Source organism: Amia ocellicauda, chromosome 5, assembly GCF_036373705.1.
Source record: "Amia ocellicauda isolate fAmiCal2 chromosome 5, fAmiCal2.hap1, whole genome shotgun sequence".
Lineage (NCBI taxonomy): Eukaryota > Metazoa > Chordata > Actinopteri > Amiiformes > Amiidae > Amia > Amia ocellicauda.
The window spans coordinates 15,678,401-15,699,841 of NC_089854.1; positions in this window are offsets into that span (position 1 = coordinate 15,678,401).

Here is a 21,441-nt window from a genome sequence, read left to right on the forward strand (position 1 = left end):
AGGCTTAGTTGATAAAGGCCTCTGTTTGTTCAGTAGATTTTAGGCTCAACAGTCAGAGGTCACTCGTTCCAATCTGATCTTTTTATTATATTTTTAGAAGACAGACTGACTTACAATTGTTACAGTATATCACATGATTTGTATATATAATTACCCGTGTATACAGCTGTGTTTTTACTGGAGCAATCTAGGTACAGTATCTTGCTCAAGGGTACAACAGCAGTGCCCCCACCTGGGATTGAACGCCTGATTCTCTGCTCCAGAGTCCAGAGCCGTAACTGCTCTTCCACACTACTGTCTCTACAGCATTACCAATGGGAACTGCCTTCCATCAGATGCTTTGTTTGTGTTTGTTTGACAGACATGTGTATGGTGCTTTAATCCTTCCTTTGTGGGCACAGTATGTATATTGAATAAATCAGCTGTTACAATTAAACATCAAGAAGATAATACTTGAAATGGACTGGCAACTGGTATTACAAAAAAACATGATTTCACCCTGTTAATAGATCTTCACAATAAAAGCATTTAATTTAGTGTTTATTTGCAATATGCCCACATTTGCGAGTTTAAGGTGTATGAAGCCTTGTGAAAACTGATGAGCATATCTAATTGAAAGGTAGAGAGGTGACAGACAGAAATGTTTCATTTAAAAGTAGTTTATACTAAATGTGGATTCAAGCTATTATATATCTGCACGGCAAGGTGGTTCAGGATGCTGTAGTAATAGAGGAAATTACCTTGTTGCTGTCATCTACAATATACTGGCTGGCTTTGTTCGTTATTTATGTTTTGCCTTTGGCAAGTAGACTATAATAGATGCTGAAAGCAGAAGGAAAAATAAAACCGCTGTACTTGACTTTTCAGCAATTCTTATTGTCGAAAACATAAAGTACAAACAAGGAATTGAGAAATCTACAATATTGTGAGCTGGCTTTTGAAGATACTGATTTGGGTGCTTTATATAGTTGCAAAACACAAATGGATTCAGGTGTTAAATATGTATTTACACATAGATAGTATAGAAATGCATGCCAAAGAGCTTAGAGCTAAGGTTTCTTTTCACACAAATCAACCACACTTTTAATAGCCAGCGTACCGCCCTTCTTCCTGGAAACAACATTGCAAAATCATGTGTCCATCAGATTAACAGCCCTGCTGCTTTTGAGTGCAATGAAAGGCCCGCGTTTACTAAAATACACTTAAAATTACTCAGAAAAGCTGCTTAATTTCATTACCAACCACTCACCGCAAGCGCTCAAATTGAAAAGTGACCTGCCAGATTCCCTTAAGCACTTAAACACACTGCGCCCATCAATATCCACACTCAATAAGAGGCAGATGATATGTGATCAGCCATGACCTCACCTGTATACCTCCATTATGGGAGTTTAAGGTTTGTTTTTCACAAGGCATAAGCAATCTGCACTGGGAGCACCTGCTAATCTTCTCAGCCGAAGAGTTACCACGGCCTTGATTGAAAAATCACAGCAATTTCACTATCCTACAGATGGTCAATAAACAAATACTACTAATAAAAATATATATTACATCTTGTGGATTATGTAAGACAAGCTTGTGCTATCTATTCAGTTTTGCAGCTATGAAACATGAGACCATTGTTCATGTACATTTCTGTAGCATCAATTGCTGATGATTATTTAATGCATTTCATCTGTGAAACCTATATCATTCGTCATTGTTTTATCTTGTATTTTTACACACTGACCTACAACTTTTGAAATTTAAAATGTGCAGACATGTCTTCCCAATAGAGAAATTGATGGTTTGAGCCCATGTTTAATGAACACAACACCATTGTTTGAATAGATTTCTGTAGCATCAATTGCATAATTATCATTTAATGCATTTAGCCTATTACAACTTTTAATTGGCTCAATGTTTTGTCTTTGCATGTTTTTAAAACGACCTACATCTTCTGAATGTCAGATTTCCTGACAGGTTGAAAAATAGTAATTGTTGCTTTATGCATGTGTTTTAAATAACAAAAGGATTAAAAAAATAAACATCACCACTTGTTCAGTCAAGATGTTTGTTTATTGTGCAGTGTCTGTTTGTGCAAATGCTGCTGTTTTTCTGCTGTCTTACTTGCTGGGAACCCCATCTAACCCCCACCAATATTAGGAGTGGCCATTGAATTACCCTTTAGAGAAGGTTTTTTTTCTGCAGCTTTGAGTGATATCAGACAGATGACAACTTGAAAGAGATTGTATTAAGCTTATAACTTAAAAGAAGTGAAGCCATGAGACTGTGCTCTGGAGGTCTCCTTTTTTTCTGACTCGGCTTCCCTCAAAGGAACACAGGCATCCTGTATCCACTGGCCTATGGAGTCTTCAGCTCATACTGTACATGCCTCACTGATGTGAGCTGAGGGAAATTGGATTTGTTTATCTCGGTGTTCAGGGGGTCTGTGTTAAGCAGTCATTTATGCATCACTGTGCCTTCCCACTGCAAAAATTAAGTGCAACAGCTCCCTTTCAGCTCGACTGAGACTTAACAATCAGCTTAGCTTGCTGTTATGTGAATGACTGTGGCAGCATCATACAAGCCCAAAATAATTAGTGCAATTTTGGGCAATGCATCTTACATGTTATTATAAAGCATATGTTATTGCATGTATTTATGTTCTTGAGTAACATTCAATTTGCTGTGCCTTCAGTAGCATATCATCTGATTCACATTGGAAAATAATCCAAACTAGCCACTGGTCTTTCAGATTCATTGTCTATATGCATGTTATGATCAACCAGTACTGAAATTGCCATTTTAATTATTAATGGAGCTCAGAACGAAAAGGTCATCTTTCAAAAGTGGTAGTATTCCAGTAGACACCTGGCAGTTTGGTACTTGACAGGCATGCTACTCTTGTATGAAAACCCAATCCCCTAAACAGCGCTGTAATGTCATTATCTTGCATGTTCCCATGCAACATTAGAGTGACTGTTTATCCTAACATAGTCTCTCTGCGGTGGGATCTACCACCGAAATGGCACATACAATTTATCTGCCTAAATTCGACAACCGAAAGAGTAGATTTGGGCATTAATTGGACATGACAATGGTATGACAAAGGTATACTTGAAATTGAAGAGCACAACATGTTGTAATATACAGCAGTTTGATTTGTACTGCCTCTCAGGTTATGTGTTCCCAGTAACCAAGGGGCTGGGTCAGATTTCCATTCCCACCACACCTCTGGTCAAACTTATCACCAATGCACACTGTCATTCAACCACAATTATAATCAAGCAATGTTATCTTTCCATCCAGTCTCAAGTGTCTCACACACACTTGCAGGTTACATTACTGAACTGGTTTTTGGATGTTGTAAAGGTGTTTTCAAGGTATGTAGCTGGTAACCAGATTCAAATATGTTGAGATGTTATAGAGAGGGTGTTTGGTAGAAAGTTCGTAACTCTTTAACAGTAGATGCTATAACAGGCGGCTCGTGACATTTTGAGATGAAAAAGCTGCAAAATACCACATAGGCAAGGTGGGGAGTATACCTCTCTCTTGTTTGGTACATTTCTTGTGTGAATATTTTATTATTGTGTGGACGTCACAACTTAGAATTACACCACTACTATGCGAGATAATCGCATGCTACAATTCAAATTAGTTTTCTGCGTCGAATAAAGCATTAACTGATGGGCTAATATGCACATACATATAGTCATTGTGGCTCCATACCATGTTGTGCTTTGAGAGCATTTATTCTTTTTAATGTCTGCCACTGTGCTGTTATATACAATCATTCTGCCAGCCTCTCATCTGTTCAGCAGATACACTGCTGGTCTCCTTTTCCCCAATGTAATTATGAGCAAGACTTCAGCTTCTGTTGCTCATAATATTAAAAACTAAGGTTGATTTATCGTTTTATGGAGGGAGCCAGATTAAATTCTAATTGCTTATTTTTTTCATAAAAAAGCACTGGATTGGCTGTGAGCACTGTCATTAATTTAAGAATGTTGCCTAATGGTGCTCAAATCCCTGTTATTTTAATAAAGGGGTAGGTAAACCCTCTTTCACACTAGAGTAGTTGGAATAGTCTGTGCTGGATTTAATAAATGCAAACACACAAAGTAACATAGTAATCTCCTACTTCCCATGGTGTAATTGTCAAAAAAATACATGTAACAATGAGGTTTTCACAGTTTCCAACTGCTATCCAAAAAAGGGAGTTTGTGACTGTGGTCATCAGTAATGCAAACATCAATAAGTGGTCAGAGACAATGGATCAATTTCTGTATTAAAAATGATGTGTGTGGGGGGGTGGGGCTTGGGGAAAGCCTGTCATTTTTCAATGGTGAAAGCAAAAGTAACCACTTTTCCTCCGTTTCCTTGAACGGAATGCAATATTTTATATGTTCGAACTCTTGTAATGAAAGACAGATGGCCAGTAAAGACTATGGAAGAGGTTAGGAGCTAAGCTTTGACATTTTGATTGAAGTTCACTAAATATTTTACACCTTTGAAGCTCCCTGTCATATGAAAGGTCTGTTCCTTTTTCATTACCTGTCGTCCTTTGTCATATATCTTCTATGGAGTCTTTCTGATGTTCAATACAGTTCAAGGAAGGGAAAGTGTCAATCACAATTATAGCCTAAATTCATTTGTGAAATTAATTCCACGAGTCTCTACAGAGTGAAACCCAGGGAATCTTAAGTGGCATAACACAAGAGCAAAACAGATCCCCCCTGTGCTTAGAACAAAAATAGACAATTGTATACAGACAGCAGAGGGAGTTTTGCTTATGATGCACTGCATTGGTTTGGAGTGACCAGTATCCAATGGTTACAAGGCTCTCCAACTGCAAGAAGGCTGCAGTGGAATCTGATGGAACAATGCCTCCTTCCCAGGGTTATTGTTGTCATCGTCTTCTTTTCTCTTTTTATTGCAGTTGCCAATTTTCTTTTCTTTTCATACAATCTGAAATTGCCAGTTGTTTATCAGCTGCTCTGACTGCAACAATCCTTCAAACCAGCACAAGAGAGATGGGCACACAATAAATATACACGTCTGAATTGTGCAGCCAGGCCATCCGCTTCTTGAAGCATAGCAAGCCCACAGACACAAGCAGCGCATGTAAAGCTATGGAAGGTTTGCACCCATCTGTTCACTGTGGGACCAGTGTGTGCTTCAGATGTGCCCCCTTTTTCAAGGTTGTGACCCTGTCACATAACAAATTATGTGATAATAATGCTAACAAATACCTGTAACTGGTGGAAAATGTCCTGCTGTCCAAGAATTGCTTAGCATAAGACAACCACCCTCCAACCATAATGGCATCCATCAATCAGCTTCTGTCTGGCCTTGGCTACCAAGCTCAGACAAGAGCTGCCTCAGAGCCCAGACCCAGCCGAGCTGCTCAGAATGGCAGTCACATCCCAGCTGTCCCTGTAATTCTGTCATTTGCATTCGATTTTCCAGAGCTGACAGTGGAGGCGAGGGGGCCTTGAAGCAGGGGCTGGATAATATGCCGTGGCAGCTAAATTAAGTGCCAGCATTGGGCGTACCTTTCAAATCTTGGAAGCAGGACTTTATTAAAAAGTAATGATAGCACATGGGAGCTAGGGCTTCTGTCAAGGATTAGGAAGACAATGACAAAGTTAGAAGGGCAAGAGCCTGGGATCTCCATTTTTGCTATCTAGTATAAAATAATAAGACCTGTAAATGTCTGCTTTGTTGAAACCTAAAGCCCGTAAAGTAGACCTCTAGAGCAGCCCCTGCTTCACAAATCAACACTTACCTCTGTCCAACCTGACCCTTCTGCAACAAGTCAGTCTGAACTATACCATTGAGAATTCATCCGTAGTTTGGAGCTGTGTTTATGGAAATGAAGGAATTTCCATAATATCTTCTTGGAAGCTCCGGTGGTGTAGTTGCCCAATGATTTGTGTGTGCCCGTGCAACATTGCATTTTTTGGCCTGCAGTTTGCATTGCCTGCCAAAATAATATATCACACTAAATTGTGGGTTCTCCATTTTCTGTATGCAGAGTCCTGTATATTTATGCAATATTTAATTTATTTAATTTATCTTGTACAGCTACCCTTCACATCGTTTTCTCAACAAACCAACCACACCATCTAGTGATTTGTGTTGCTCATTGAAAATTAAGGGCCATGCTTACAGCTGTGGTACAATGTAGCCCAATTTCGTTGACCCATTAATGGGAGATACATAGATTTTTTATATATATACTGCTTTTTTAATTGCAATCAGTGCGCCTTCGATACAATTTCAATCATTTTACCAAAAGTAGTAGACAGGATAATGTATTGATTCTATTAATACAAGAAGAAACATTTCAGAGGTTAGGTAGGCATACTGCATTAATACAGCATGTAATACTTAATTAACAAGGATGTTTTATCCCAAAAAAACATATAAATGAAGTCATTTTTTATTAATAGAACAAAAAAGGGCCTACATTATGGATGCAAATAAATGTTAACATTGCTACTTTAGAAATACATGAAAAGCTTTAAAAAGTAGTCCTCCTCATTAATACAAGATTAACTTAATTGGCACAACAAGCAAAGATGAAAAAAAGGCTTGTTTCATTAAAATAATACCAAAGCATATTGTATTAATCAACAATAAACCTTTAGCAAATACAATTGGGGGGAAAAAATCACAGAGTACTTGGTCATTCGTGAAAGAATGCATGAACTGATAATGATAAAATAAGCAGTTCATTATATAATAATTGAACCAACCAGTTTCTTTGCAAAACTGGCAAAACATACATATTTTGAATTTGATTTCTAATTGTCATTAAGCAGGGGGGTGAGCAAAACTACTTACTTTATATTAGTGATAATTTACAATCTATAATTGGATTGCTGACTTTAAGAAAAGTGATCCAAAAAAATGAGTGTTGCATCTGTATCTCATTTCACACTCCAATGTCATTCTTCTCACCATTTTAAAAGTTGGAGTTAAGTGGTCTAGGTTCAGATAGATGTAAAGAATTCTTTGGATGCTTTGGATTTTGCATTGCAGTTTGCCAGCGGTGGTGTCTGACCAGTATGATTAGCCATGAGTGCCTTTGAGGACCAGTCCTGGTTGGTTTGACAGAGATGCCATCTAAATGCAGTTTGATGAAGTGAAGCTGACAATAAATTAAACACGCTCTGGAGCTGCAGCTGTGTGACAACAGCAAAACTCTCCTGAAAAGTGCTGACTGGGGAGAAAAGAGCTCCAGACTTGACATTTGACAAGATTTATATAAATATTTATTTTAATTACCTTCTAGTGCTCTTGTATCCTACTAACCTTCTCCACTGTTACTCACAGAATGTCCATAAAACAAGAGATTGAAATGTCTGACCGTCCTGGTAACTATAATAATAATAATAATAATAATAATAATAATAATAATAATATTCAATATCACTAAACTATGTATTTATGGGTTTTCTTCTCTTACTGTAGTTTCTCTGATCTAGTTCCAGCTAGAAGTACCCGAAAGGAAGTATTTCCCACAGTCTTGTTGTTAAACTGCGGCACGTTCCTGCACACACCGTTACATAGGTTTGTAAAATCCACCCGATACAAAATAATGAATCCAGTACATTCACTTCCCTTCCCTCTTTAAAAGGAACATGATCATTTACTACAATGAAAAACACAAACTAACATGTCTTCAGGAACAGGTAGCCTTGTGAACGAAGGACATATCTACGTAAGTATGTATAGTTTTTATTTTGGTTTTGAATTTTCTGGCAATGATTTCCAATATTTATTGTATGGCTCTTATTTATGGATTATTTTATACACTTTGTTGCAGCTAAGTGCTAACTGATATCAAGAGATGCAGCATGAATGAATGTCAGTTTTGTGAAAATTACCTGTTTGGTGGATTTTAAAAATGCTGTAAAGTACTTAATTGTTTTGACCAATTAAGCACTTAAGTGGACAGTAAGCAGTATCTATTGAATTATCAGTGAATCAGTTAATGCTGCTAGTGAATATATGATTTTTTGGCAAACAGAAAGTCATATTAATTTATTTATTACTAGAAAACATCAATGATCATAGTGTTGCAGGTGGAATTGTTATTTTGCTCGAGAAAGAGCCTGAGGGATGATGGGGGTGGCGATAGGGGTCACGTTGAAAATTTCATTTCCACATTTTCTGATCATTCAGATATTGGAAGTCAATTTAGCTGACCTCAACCTTTACTGATGCACTTTGGAAAGTCAGGATTGAAACAGAGGGTCAATCGAAAGCTATTGAGAGAAAAATTGCATTAAAAGGCGGAAAGGGTATCATATGAATCTGAACAACTGCGGTGCTAAATGACCATTTTGCAGAGCTTTATCATGGAAATCGTGAGGTTTTATTTTTCTTTCTGCTTTCGCCCATGAACACTGCTTCCAAAATTGCAAATCCCCCAGACACTTTTATCTACCCAAACTGTGTGTTTACAAAGGTGTGCCTAACACCAGGTATTCTGTTAATATTCAGCAGCTTCATATGAGGGTTTCTTGAAGAATTAGGCATGTGCACAGGTCTTTTAGTTTAGGTAGGGGGGAATAGGAGTACCAAAACACTTTAATCCCTAAATAATAGCCTTTTTCTGTTGTCTGCCCACCACACCAGATTCCCAGAAAATTGAAAAACAAAGCAAAGCAGTAGGACAGCGTCTAAAACTGAATACATTGTTATGAATCGGCTCTGAGGGTGATTATCAGAACTAATAGCTTTCCCATCCCTGTAAATCACCATAACCTCGATCCAGTCCTGCCTTCTGGTGTCATTGTAAGCAGGTAAAATCCTGTCTGTATACATACATCATAATTAATTAATTCTAATAAACATCTTCTTTTTAGACTGCCCTCCTAGTATATCTCTGCCAGGCTGCTGAATGTTTGTGGTAGCTTTTAGGTAGCAGCTCTTAACTAGAGGATCATGGGAGCTGTGGTAAACACACCTTTTCTCCCACGGAGTTAGAGACTCTATCTATGCTAATTCACAACAGGCAGCAGTGTGGATTATCAGTTAGACCTCTGTACTTGTAATTGGAGGATTATATGTGCAAAACCCAGGTGAGACACAGCTGTTGTACCCTTGAGCAGGTATCTCAAATTCCAGTGACAAGCCAACTCTACCCCTATGACTTTGCCAGTGTAAAATACATTATTAATAATTATTAATTTCCGTGATTCTTAAACTTGATAACTGGATGTTCATTGCAGGGATGAATTTGGCAATATTTAACGGCTGCTTGTTGCAGCACTGACGTAGCCCTGGAATACATTCTTAATATCAATGCAGTCTTCTTGCAGAATATCTTCAGCCTCAGACCACAGTTTGTATACACTGATATTATTACCACCACTTAGGAGATGTCAATATGCATCTACTTTATATGGGAGTTCACACTTTGTGTGTGTGTGTGTGTGTGTGTGTGTGTGTGTGTGTGTGTGTGTGTGTGTGTGTGTGTGAGTGTGAGTGTGTGTGTGTGTGTGTGTGTGTGTGTGTGTGATAAATAATCCAATTTGAAGTTGGAGCCAGTTAGGTGTCAATTGGGGGCAGGTAGACAAAAGGGTAATCAAAGCTGCTGTTGAGAAAGAGCTACGCTGTTTCTCGGTGACAAAAAAATCAAGCAGTTGACCAGGGGACAGAAACCAAGAGCATTAAAATTTTAAAATAAAATAAAAAACTTTCAAAATTTAGAAGCATGTGGCCACTACAGTGTCATGTTTGCAGAATGATTGCCTTCCTGGATGACCTCATCCAAGAAGATTTAATTTATGAACGTTGTCAGCATGTTGAAATCCCAGAGAACAAGGTTCGTGATCTTGAGGCTCAGCTTGTCTATCTGCGCTGTATTAGTGATATAGGAGATTTAGTCAATCAGCCCATGAGAGAGATGGTGTGCAGCCAAAACCTAGAGTTGAGACCTTAAAGCAGGACAGCATAGAGAACTGCTGGGTTATAGTAGGTCGTAACCACAGAAAAGGGTGAGCACAGAACCACAGAAGAGGGAGGTAGTTACAGTAAAAGACATGATCCTTAGAGGTGTAGATCACACAGGTATTTTGCTGCCTGGTGCTCAGGGTGCAGATCTCCCTAAACTAGTAGATGGGCTACTGGCTAAAGCCGGGGGAAATCCACTGGTCATGGTCCACATTGGTACCAATGACAAAGGAAAAGGAAGGGCAGGGGTTCTACAAGACAAATTTAAAGAGTTAGGACAGAAACTAAGGAGCAGAACCTCCATGGTAGTTTTTTCCTAAATACTTCCAGTACCACGTGCCAGGCCAGGGAGACGTGCAGAAATTAGAAAGTTTAACACGTGGTTGAAATCTTGGTGTAGGGAAGAGGGGTTTAAGTTTATGGAGCTTTGGTCTTTCTTCTGGGGTAGATGGGACCTGTAAAAACCGGACGGTCTACATCTAAACAGAAGGGGGGCTAATGCATTGGGAGAGCGTATGTGCAGAGTAATTGAGAATCTTTTAAACTAGGGACCAGGGGGGCAGGGAGCTCTGACAATGGGAGATGTTCCACTAAGGAAAGAAAATAAAGGGAAACTACTAGTAGGAAAGTCCTGAAATGTTTGTAGCTCAATGCCAGGAGTATAAGGAACAACATGTTAGGCCTAGAAGCCACAGTGCTGGCGGGTGACTATGATGTTGTAGGAGTGACAGAAACATGGCTTACAGAAAACGATGGGGATGAATATAAGTTGAAATGATACATACAGTTTAGGAAAGGGGGTGGGGTAGCATTATATGTCAGAAACGACATTGAGGCAGATTAACTCAAATTAGATCCCAGTAACGGAACAGAATCTTTGTGGGTTAAACTTTTGAATAAAAGATCCGGAGGATTAGTGGTAGGAGTGTAGGAGACCCCCCAACTCAGATATTCAGAAAGATGTTGCATTGTACTGTGTAATCAGGACTACATGTAGCAAGGATGTGGCTGTTATAATGGGGGATTTCAATTTCCCAAACATAGACTGGGAAAGCCCAGTTGGGACTACAGAAGCAGAAATAGAAATGGTTGAGATAGTAAATGACTGCTTTCTAACTCAATTTGTCAGGGAACCAGCCAGAGAGAGTGCATGCATTGATTTGATCTTTTCAAATTATTATTATTATTTACTTCTTAGCAATAATTTGAAAAGATCAAATCAATGCATGCAGGCTCTCTGGTTGGTTCCCTATCAAATTGAGTATCTTGGAAAAAGAACAAGATGTGGCAAATGTTCTAAATTCTAAAAGTATTTCACAGAGCTTTTTACAAAAGAAAAAACTGATAACATGAGAGATCAGCATAAATTAGGAGGAGGTACTAAAGGGACTAGCAGAATTAAAAACAAACAAATCACCTGGGCCAGATGGTATATTTCCAACAGTACTTAATGAAATTAGGGAAATTAATTATAGGCCTGTAACTCAAATATTCCAAATGACACTTAGAACAGGGGATGTGCCAACTGACTGGAAGACAGCAAATGTCATACCAATCCACAAGAAAGAGGACAAAACTGAGCCAGGAAATTACAGACTACAAAGGAATTACAAAATAGAGAAGTATCTTAATGAAAACCATATTCTTGGAGATAGTCAACATGGGTTTAGATGAGGCAGATCGTGTTTTACTAATCTATTAGAATTTTTTGAACATGCAACTGCAGCTGTAGATCATGTGAAAGCATATGATATGATATACTTAGATTTTCAAAAAGCTTTTGATAAGGTTCCACACCAAAGACTGATCCTCAAATTGGAAGCTGTAGGCATTCAGGGTAATGTAAGTAGATGGATTATGAACTGGCTGATGTATAGGAAACAGAGGGTGTCGATTAGAGGAGTTGCTTCTAACTGGAGTGAGGTTGTTAGTGGAGTTCCACAGGGATCAGTACTAGGGCCTTTGCCTTTTCTAATCTATATTAATGATCTGGACTCTGGGATAGTTAGCAAACTTGTCAAATTTGCAGATGATACTAAAATAGGTGGCTCAGCAGATACAATCTCGGCAGCACAGATTATTCAAAGGGACTTAATATAAGAAAATATTCAGTTGTGGGTCTGCAGGGTCACACGCACCCGGGTACACAAATGGAAATTGGGCTTCAAGGCATTCAAGACAGAAAACAGGAGACACTTCTTCACACAGAGAGTCGTCACAATCTGGAACAAACTCCCCAGCGATGTGGCTGAAGAGACAATTTGGGAACATTTAAAAATAGACTGGATAGGATCCTTGGATCACTCAGTTATTAATGGACACCAAACAAGCACGATGGGTCTAATGGCCTCCTCTCGATTGTACACTTTCTTATGTTCTTATGTTCTTAAGTTGAGAGAAGGAAGAAATGCATCCGTTTTCAGTCAAAAGATTCAGTCGGTTTGACATAGAAATAAAAAGGTGACAAAGTCCCTGTTCTGAGAGGAATAATACAAACAGAAAAATTCACAACGGTGGAAAATCTAACAATAGCCCAGCTCACGTTTTCACTCTGGCTCACCACACAGGATTCAAAATGATAGTGTGGCTCCTAATAACTAAGTGAGTGTCATTTCAATTGGCTTATTTGTTTTGTGTCGCTGCGAAAAATGCACATTTACGCCCCCCCAAGCAAAGCAGAGGCCTCTTGCCCTCCCAGGTCATGGAAATTCAGGTTAAACATCACTTTTACAGCCTCCTGTTTTCTTTCTTCTTCTTTTTTGTCCCCCTCCCTACAGGCGTGGTTCAAAGAACACGTTGGAACTTACACAGCTGAATAAGTAAATATAAAAAAGGCGAACTGTCAGGATTTGTAGCGGAACGACTACATTTCTCGGTGACTGGAAATCAAGGAGAACTCATTAATGCCAGGTAGCCGGACCAGAAAAGGCGGCTAAAGTGACAGCGCTCTCTGTTTAATAATGAAACGGACATCCCTATGGTTAAACTCAGCCACCCCTGTGCATATTCCCTGTCTCTCTACTCTGGCTGACCTTCCTTTCAAGTCTGCACGTTCACGGGTGACAAAAGCTCCCTCTCCCTTCTGTATTAGTCCTTTTGTTAGGTAGGCATTTAAAACAACCTGTGGTACTGTACCTGGAAGGACTGTTTCAGAGAGAGATTCCATGAAGAAAAAATATATAATTCTGCTTGATAATCATGCCCACATAGCAGAGAAATATATTGTAAATGCATACTATATACTGTTTAGGTCAATTTTAGCATTTCAAGAAAATGGACAATGGCATTTGTACAGTCAAAAAAAAATGCATTTTTTCAAGCCACTTTTATTATATGTTTCCTTATACTCTTTATACATATCCGAGATCTGGAGAAGCAAACCATGAGGAGATAACAGGTACCACTTTGCATTGACGTAGCTATTGATGGCAAGGGTGGGCCTGCACTTTATTAAATACATTATGACCAGCTGTCTTTGGTTATTTATCTCTTGGGTCCATAATGATATATATTCAGATTATATGGTATTGTATAGAAGGAACCATCTGTGAGCAATTATCACTACATTATGAACAATTAGTTTTCTATAAGGTGATAATAAAACACCTTCTGTGCCCCACCGCGATGCATTTACAGTGCCATTAAAAATGTCATTAAAAGCATGTCTGAATGCAAGTGGTGTCACTTTTTCCTGTTAAGTAACTTGTCAAGTTCACAGTGCTATGTCATAATGAACCCTTTTATTTAGGGAAAGGCTTGATTCATATGGAGAGTGTTTGATTCAGAATAATAATAAAATCAATATTATTATTAACAAAAATACTGTGAATCAAAACGGTGCAAGGTGAAAACAGTCATCATAAAAGAGATGAATACAATGGAGATTTGAATCAGAGAATACATAAATAAATTAATCAATGCATCTGTTTCCACATCACAGAAAGTGGGGGGAGGGGGGAAATGCACGTCATTCTCAGATACATATTTGAACTCTTGAGACCTAATCAGAGAATCCTGGGAATGAAAGGCGGAAGAATATGTTTTTTTTTTTGCTATAACCCTTGAATAACTTGATATTAAGCCCTTAAGATCTTTAGGCACAAAATCCTGAAGCAAGAGCTTAGTGGATCTGTACTAAGCCACTAACCTTAGAACATACATAATGATTGTAGTTCACATGTATTGTATGTATTCTTCGTATTTTATGTATTTATTTACTTATGTATTTATTACGTAATTTTAAATACATTGTTACTAGATATTCAGGAGTTTCCTAGTGGCTCCACTGGTAATGCATGGGACACAGATTATTTCAGAGATCACCGGTTTACATGTGTAGGCAATGTCAACAGTGAAGTGTGGCAGGAATTCAGCAAGCAAAAGCCTATGATGTCATACGCACTGCTTGGATATTGAGAATTACAATTTAGGCAAGAGTTGTGCCAGCTGGGACTGCAATAGTGCCCCCTATAGGTTACCAGAGCCTTACTCAGTAGGAACTGTGCCAGTCTTTCACCTGCTGGTTTATTTATTGTATTTACTCTGTGGACAGAGAACCTTGCAGTAGGCATTTCAGAGGATATGTGTATTTTGTCTTCATCTCTCCTGTGCTGGTATGAAGGTTGCAATAGTGAGATGAACTGATTAACAGCTGATGATCTCAGAATTGTAAAGAATAAACATTTATAATAATTTGTGAAATTAAGGTGAAATAAGTAAATGTGTTTTTTTATGTTGTTTATGTTTCAGGGAATTATTTTGGGGTGTACTAATGATCTAAATATTGTATTTAAAGTTGATGGGTAAACAAAACATTTGTGCACATAAGAGCAAGGATATTCTGACAAAAACGATACATACATTAAAAAAGGTATAATGTAAATGGCTTTATTTCTGAAAGGGTTAGCATTATTTTCTAAATTTCATTCTCACTGAGTATCTTCACATGGGAGTGCTATAATGGAAAATCAAATCAAATGACAAGTGTTGAATCAATTACTACACTAATTAAAGGAGCTGTCTGGAAGAAGACTTATTTTTTCACCTTCTTGTTCACATACTTCTTTGGTGTAGATTTGTCTGAAAAAATGTTCAGTTAGAATAATGTATTATTTAAACTATCAAAAAAGAGAGAGAAAAGAGGAAATGTTTGTGTATGGCACCTCAAAGGTAAACCAATGAATATTGTATACGTTTACAAATGTTACACAGTTTATTAAAATTATTATTTGGTGAATAGGTAAAGAACGATTTATAACTGTCATCAAGTTCTATAATATTTCAAATATGTATGATTGTTTTGTTACATTCACTGTTACACTAACAGACATTTGATATCATATAAGAATCTTATAAAGTAATTTAATAACATTACTTTTGTTAATGTAGTGTCATTCAACGATACTGTTTTTTAAACCATTGTTACCCCCAGAAAATTGGCAGGGGAAATTTAAATAAAAACAAAATGTACAAAGCAGCATTGTTAATACTGACTTCATAAGAAATCATTGACATTCCTGGAAAGTTTAATGAAGATATTTCCATAAAAGCCTTCCATGCATCTACAGTCAGCCTCTTCATATTTTTGCATTATGAAAACATTCCTCGTGATTATGTTGCTTGTGACAGTTAAATAGCAATGTTGCAGTTTAGTGGAGCATTGTGCGATGAGATTTCTCACGCACGCCTCTGCTAACAAACACATATCAGACATGCTCGGTTATATAGCCCTGGGCTTCCCTCTAGCACAAGCACCTTTCTACTCAGCGTTGAAGCCTTTCTAAAGCATGCTACTGTCCACTGGAGGCAAAACAGAGAATGTACCAGAATGATCTGAACTTCGGGTCATGAGAAATGTTTAGAGCACTCTACGCAGAATTTAACATCCTACCTAGCCTCCTAACTGCCTCCTCTTCCCTTTGTACTCCTCACGCAATAGTCCAAATACACACAGCGGCCACACACTTTAGAGGCATTGTGGAATAAATGATTGTGTGTCCCCTTCAAAATGATAAGACACTCTTTGTCCCTCACTCACTGAGGTAACAAAATGTACTTAAATGTTTTTGGTAACACCACAGCAAAATGTAATTTAATGAAAGAAAACAATACTTTCTGTTATTTCATAGTTACGAAAATAACGTATTTCCGGCCTAGATGGAATGAGACATTTGCCTAAGTTAGACACATCTGTCTGGGCCTGTCATCGGACCGTGTTAAACTGGCCTTCCTCCTTAGAGCCTGAATGTGTGGCATTGTAAAGAATTGATCTTTATGCTAACACGAAGGTGGCGAGCTGGAAAGTAAGAAATCGATGAAGTAATTAGAACAGTGACTCAGTGAATCCCAACATAGCCATCCAATATTGCATGTTAATTCTGGGTGAGCAGTCCTTTCAGTCTAGGTTGATGACATGCCCTATTTTAAAACTGTTATGCTTTCAAGCTGTATAAACTTTCGGAAATGTGTCAGACCTGTAGAGTTTTGTATTGACCCCTACCTAGCACTGTATTAACAGGATGCAAGCTGTTTGCTTACTTTTATTTTTTCTTGCGTGTTTCTGTGAATACTTTGTTGATCAAAAAACTAAAGAAGGAGAAAAAAGCTTAGGAATTTGAAATGTGCTAAAAAAAATATCATGTTGACTGTCTAAATGGCTATTTTCCGGAATGGCGGTGATTCAAATTCTGGATTTGAGAATTACGTACAAAAGACTGAAATGCATTTACGGAAAGGCAAATCATGAACATTGCCTGTATTTGCTTAAAGCAATTTAATTTAGTTGTCTAAACACTGAGAATGAGTCTGAATCCTTAAAAGCTCTTGAGTCATCTTTCTGAGTGCTTTATATGTTGACGTATAATGTGTAGGGTACATTACAGCAAATCTCATGAAAGAAAGGGGAATTGCCTTATTATTATCCATCTAAGGCTTTTTTGTAGACTCGTTCTACATAACAATGATGTTTTACATATCCTGACATATGCATTGAACTTAATTATTAGGGTTTAGTTTATATTGGTGTATTAACATGCCAGAAGAGGAATAGACAAATACCTCACCCCTACAAGCAACCTGTAGCCCATATCAAAACAGCCTACTCAAAGCAAGCATTTTTAGACTCATAGACAGGATCGCAGACACATTAGCAGCAGAGATATTGACAGGCATAATTAACTCTGGCGATCAAGTCATATGTGGGCACAACTGTCACTTTGCCAGCTGAGTATTTTAGCTCAACAGACAGCAACTTTGCATTTAAAATAGAAGATCTAGGTTTGATCCCTTGGACAGGAAGGATACTGATGTACTATCCCGGCAGGGGAATAAGTGCACTAGGAATATTCCTCAGAGGCTGGGCATAGCTTTACTGAGATATTCATAGTACAAGCGACTACTGACAACAAACATTTTAACATTTAGCATGACATATGACAGCAATAACAAAATTTAACCTTCGTTCAAAACCGGAACAGAATTCTGTCGTAGGTCGGTTTTGAACATAGGTTGAAGTTATAACTGTTGAAAGTCATGCTAAATGTTTAAAGTTGTAACCATAAGTTAGCTTATATTTAAATAAAATAGAAACAAGGTAATAAAATAAACATAAAAATATCATCCAGGCATCTCTACCTATCTCTACCCTGCAGTTAAACCCATTCTGTGTGAGCATGAGACAGGACATAAAAAATTAGACCCTCAGTGCATTGTCTGGTGAATTTTAGATTCTAAATCTAGGTTTCACAGACACAGAAGACTGCCTGGTAGGGTAAAACAAGTTCAAAAATAGTTATAGAGGAACCTACAATAATGATAAACTTGTTTGGATTGAATGTGAATCATCTCACATTGTGGCAGCTAGCAAATTGATTCCTAGAGCCAAAAACACAAAGGAAACCCTGCTCTGGGCTTGAAATTGAACTGCCCACGTTCTTTGGTACATTTTGTTTGTAGCCGTCTTTTGCTCTGGTCTGTTAATATTACAAATTTGCCGCTTTCAAAGCAAAATTCCCTGGCATTCCTTAGGTTGCGCGCTGAAGAGCCCCGAGCACGTGGCAATTTTCCAGAGGATTGCCCTCAGTGTGAATCCTCCTGTACTGAAGCTGAGCCTTGGCAATCTTGTTGACCTGTGCCGTGTACAGTGTTAGGACTCGGGCTCTTGTGCGTGTGAGGAGGCCCGTGTTTACAGAGCAGTCAGAGAAACTACAGCTTCCCGCTATCAAACCAAATGGCTTTTTGTGTTCAGCGAAATAAATTACAGTCTTTTTTTCCTGTTTTTTTGTTTGTTTTTAGTGCCATTTCTGAGTGGAAATCATTATACTTATTCTGCCATAACACCAGGGAGAATATGTGTGCAGATACACAAGTCTGGAATGCGTTTCATGTCAGCTTCTCCATGTCTGCTTACAAGCTGTGACACCTCACTGCTAAACCAGACAGGCTTTCCTTCCTATCCTTGTTAATGCTGCCTGTTGCAGTGATAGTAGTTACTGAGAACATAAGTTCAATTTGTATTAGTTGGACTCAATGTAACGGGGTAAAAAGAAGACACTTTGAAAACAGGAAAATCTTTCCCTTTTCTTTTTTATTTTTCTCCACTTTCTGAGAGTCTGCCTGTGGATTTAACAAGTCTCCTTGCAAGGTATAGATAAAAAAAAATGGAAGTCAATAGATAAGGTGAAAATATAGACAGAACTCGCACATGCAATAAATACAATTAGATTAATCTTTATTAATTAATTATTTTTTCATATGTATTGATTGATATGTTTATTGTATTGGGAATTTAATGAATGCATTTATTGATTGATGAATGGATTGATTCTTGTAAAATATATAAAATAATACAAATAGCCTTCTTTAAGATGTCTCAGTTTAGATCTGTAACACACACACGCACATGCACGCACACGCACACACACACACAAAGTTACATATTGTAATTTTTTTGTTCCTCAGTCCCTATTTAGTTGATTAAAGTTTATGAGAAAGTCTTCATTAGAGAATATTTATATATTTTATTTGTGGGGGAAAGAAAAAACATGCCAAACATTTTAAAGTAGCAAAATATGCCCGTATACTCCACTATCTGCATTTATACTAATGCAATCTAACAGATGAAATGCCCAGATCCAATTTCAGGGTCACATATTGACAAATTAGAAAACGTACTGTGCACATGTTCTTACACTAACTGGTCTCTATCAAGAAAGAGATCTTGCAGATTGACAGTGCTGTAATGGGCTTCAAAGACCTAAATTCTACAAAAAGAGTTGCCGTGGTAACAAACTTCTTTACAGGGATGCTGTAAGATCAATAGCAAATCCCCAATGGGACAGGGGAAAAGATGCGAGAGCAGAATGTATCATCTGAAAATATGAGCCCGTGGCCTAGTTAACATGCAAATGCAGGCAGAACGTGAGGCTTTTCAGAATCAAAGCTCACGGTTGCAGCTTTAATATTAATAATAATAATAAAAATTAATAATAACACTGGATATTGACAACAAATGTGGAAATGCTATAAGAATAAATATTAAAAGTGGTTATTTGATGCCTAGAAGTAAGTATTAGGTGATTAGGTGAAAGAACATTTTACACATGACTCCTTCATATTTGGAAGGCACACACACAGTGGGGACTCCAGAAACTGTCAAATAAGCAGAGATTCAATGAGGTTCCTTCAGGAAATGTCTGGCAGAGATCCTGGGACTGGCCAGCTCCTTGCAATCAAACAGGCAAGACATGTATAGCCTTTCTACTGTCCTTGTCTCCTTTGCATCCTGCAGACACACATTGATCAAAGTCAGAACCTTCTCCCACACAGCAGTACAATCCGCAGTGAAAGAGAAAGGAAGGAAGAAAAAAAGGAAAGGGTTGCAGAATTACGAGAACCGGACAGAGCGTTCCTCTCGAAACAGCATGGCGGGGACTGGGAATTGTACGCTACTGATTTTCCGATTATATGGCCGATTGAACAGCTTCTACACCTGTCACTGCGATCTTGTTTCGCAAGTAACGGATTCCGTTGCGTTGCACTAGAAAGGATTCAGCACAACGCAACGGACAGTCTCTCCAGTCAGATGCACAAACACTCATCAATTTGATAGAGCTACAAACAGGCCTATTGTTTTTTATTGATGGTGTTGTTGATTTTTTATTTAGTATTTGTCTTCCTCTTTCTTTTTTAATTGCCATCGTTTTACAATGGAGGGAAAACACTTACTTAGACCCAAATCTAATTTTGCAGCCGATTCCTTAGGCAAGAGTCAGATGGAACATAAATGATCATAAAAAACAAATCCACAATTAAATATGACAGCCTTTAAATATGGGATATTGCAGAGCACTGTACGCATGCCGAGGGACTCCATACAAGCAATGAATGCTGCAAACATGAGCCGCAGGCGATGGCAAAGCTACGACGAGCCAAGATCCATTTCAGGGAGAAAATATACAGTGTTCACTCAGGAGAGAAAAACTGGGAAATAATTTGTGAAACATCCGTGAGTAATTATTCATTTTAATTAGTACATCTGTGCTAGTAAGGTTAAAAATCACTGCAGAAGTTTTTACGTATTCTATAAAGCTCTAAAGTTTCAAATAGTTTAAGAACTTTAATATTAATTACATGTATTATTATTGTTTCTATTTTGTTGTTTGAGTGCCGGCCCCTGGGAGTCCTACTGTAGCTTTTCTTCAATACTTCACATGTTACAGTACAGCATTCTTTTTATTTATTACCTACAGCTTCATGTGTGTGTAAAGATTAATGCCTTCTGCATCAGCATTTTGTAGGTGTTCCTAAGAAGGCCATGCAACCTGCTAATTCAGCAATAATTAAAGCAAGGTATGAGTGTGATAGATATTACCTAGCTAGTTATGTATTTATTTATTTATTCATATGCTTTAGTTATCTTTCGTATTGATGCTGCTGTAACCTAATTATTTGTCTTCATTGAAAATGGGAAATTTATGATAAGAAAAATGTAAATTCTTATTTTTGCTTTGTCATGTCATGAGTGTAGATTAGTGATCCTCAGATGTTGGGGGACTGCTGTCTAATATTTTTTTCAGGTTTCTTTGAATCATCAATAGTTTTAAACCTGAAAGCACCAAGGCATAGTGAAGGAAATAATTATTATCTAATTTAGAGGTCAGGTTCAATAATTTCAGATGCTGTTTAGGATGGAACAATTACCATGACAAAATGGAATACCAACATAAAGTCAATCTTGAGTCTCTGCAGAAGGATCTGATCCAGGAAAAATACAGATCGTAACTCTATATTTTGGATCAAACTGTTTTTGTCAGTTCCTGGGCACTACCTATCAATGTAACTTTATCCTGAGAACTCTCCTTGAGACTACAGGACTGTCAGATTGTGTCCCAAGGACAAATTCAGAACAGGTTACAATGGGCATGGGTCTCTGGCCTTCATTTTATTTTTTTTTGTATTGATTTTGAAATCATGTTGTCAAGCTCTTAAAAT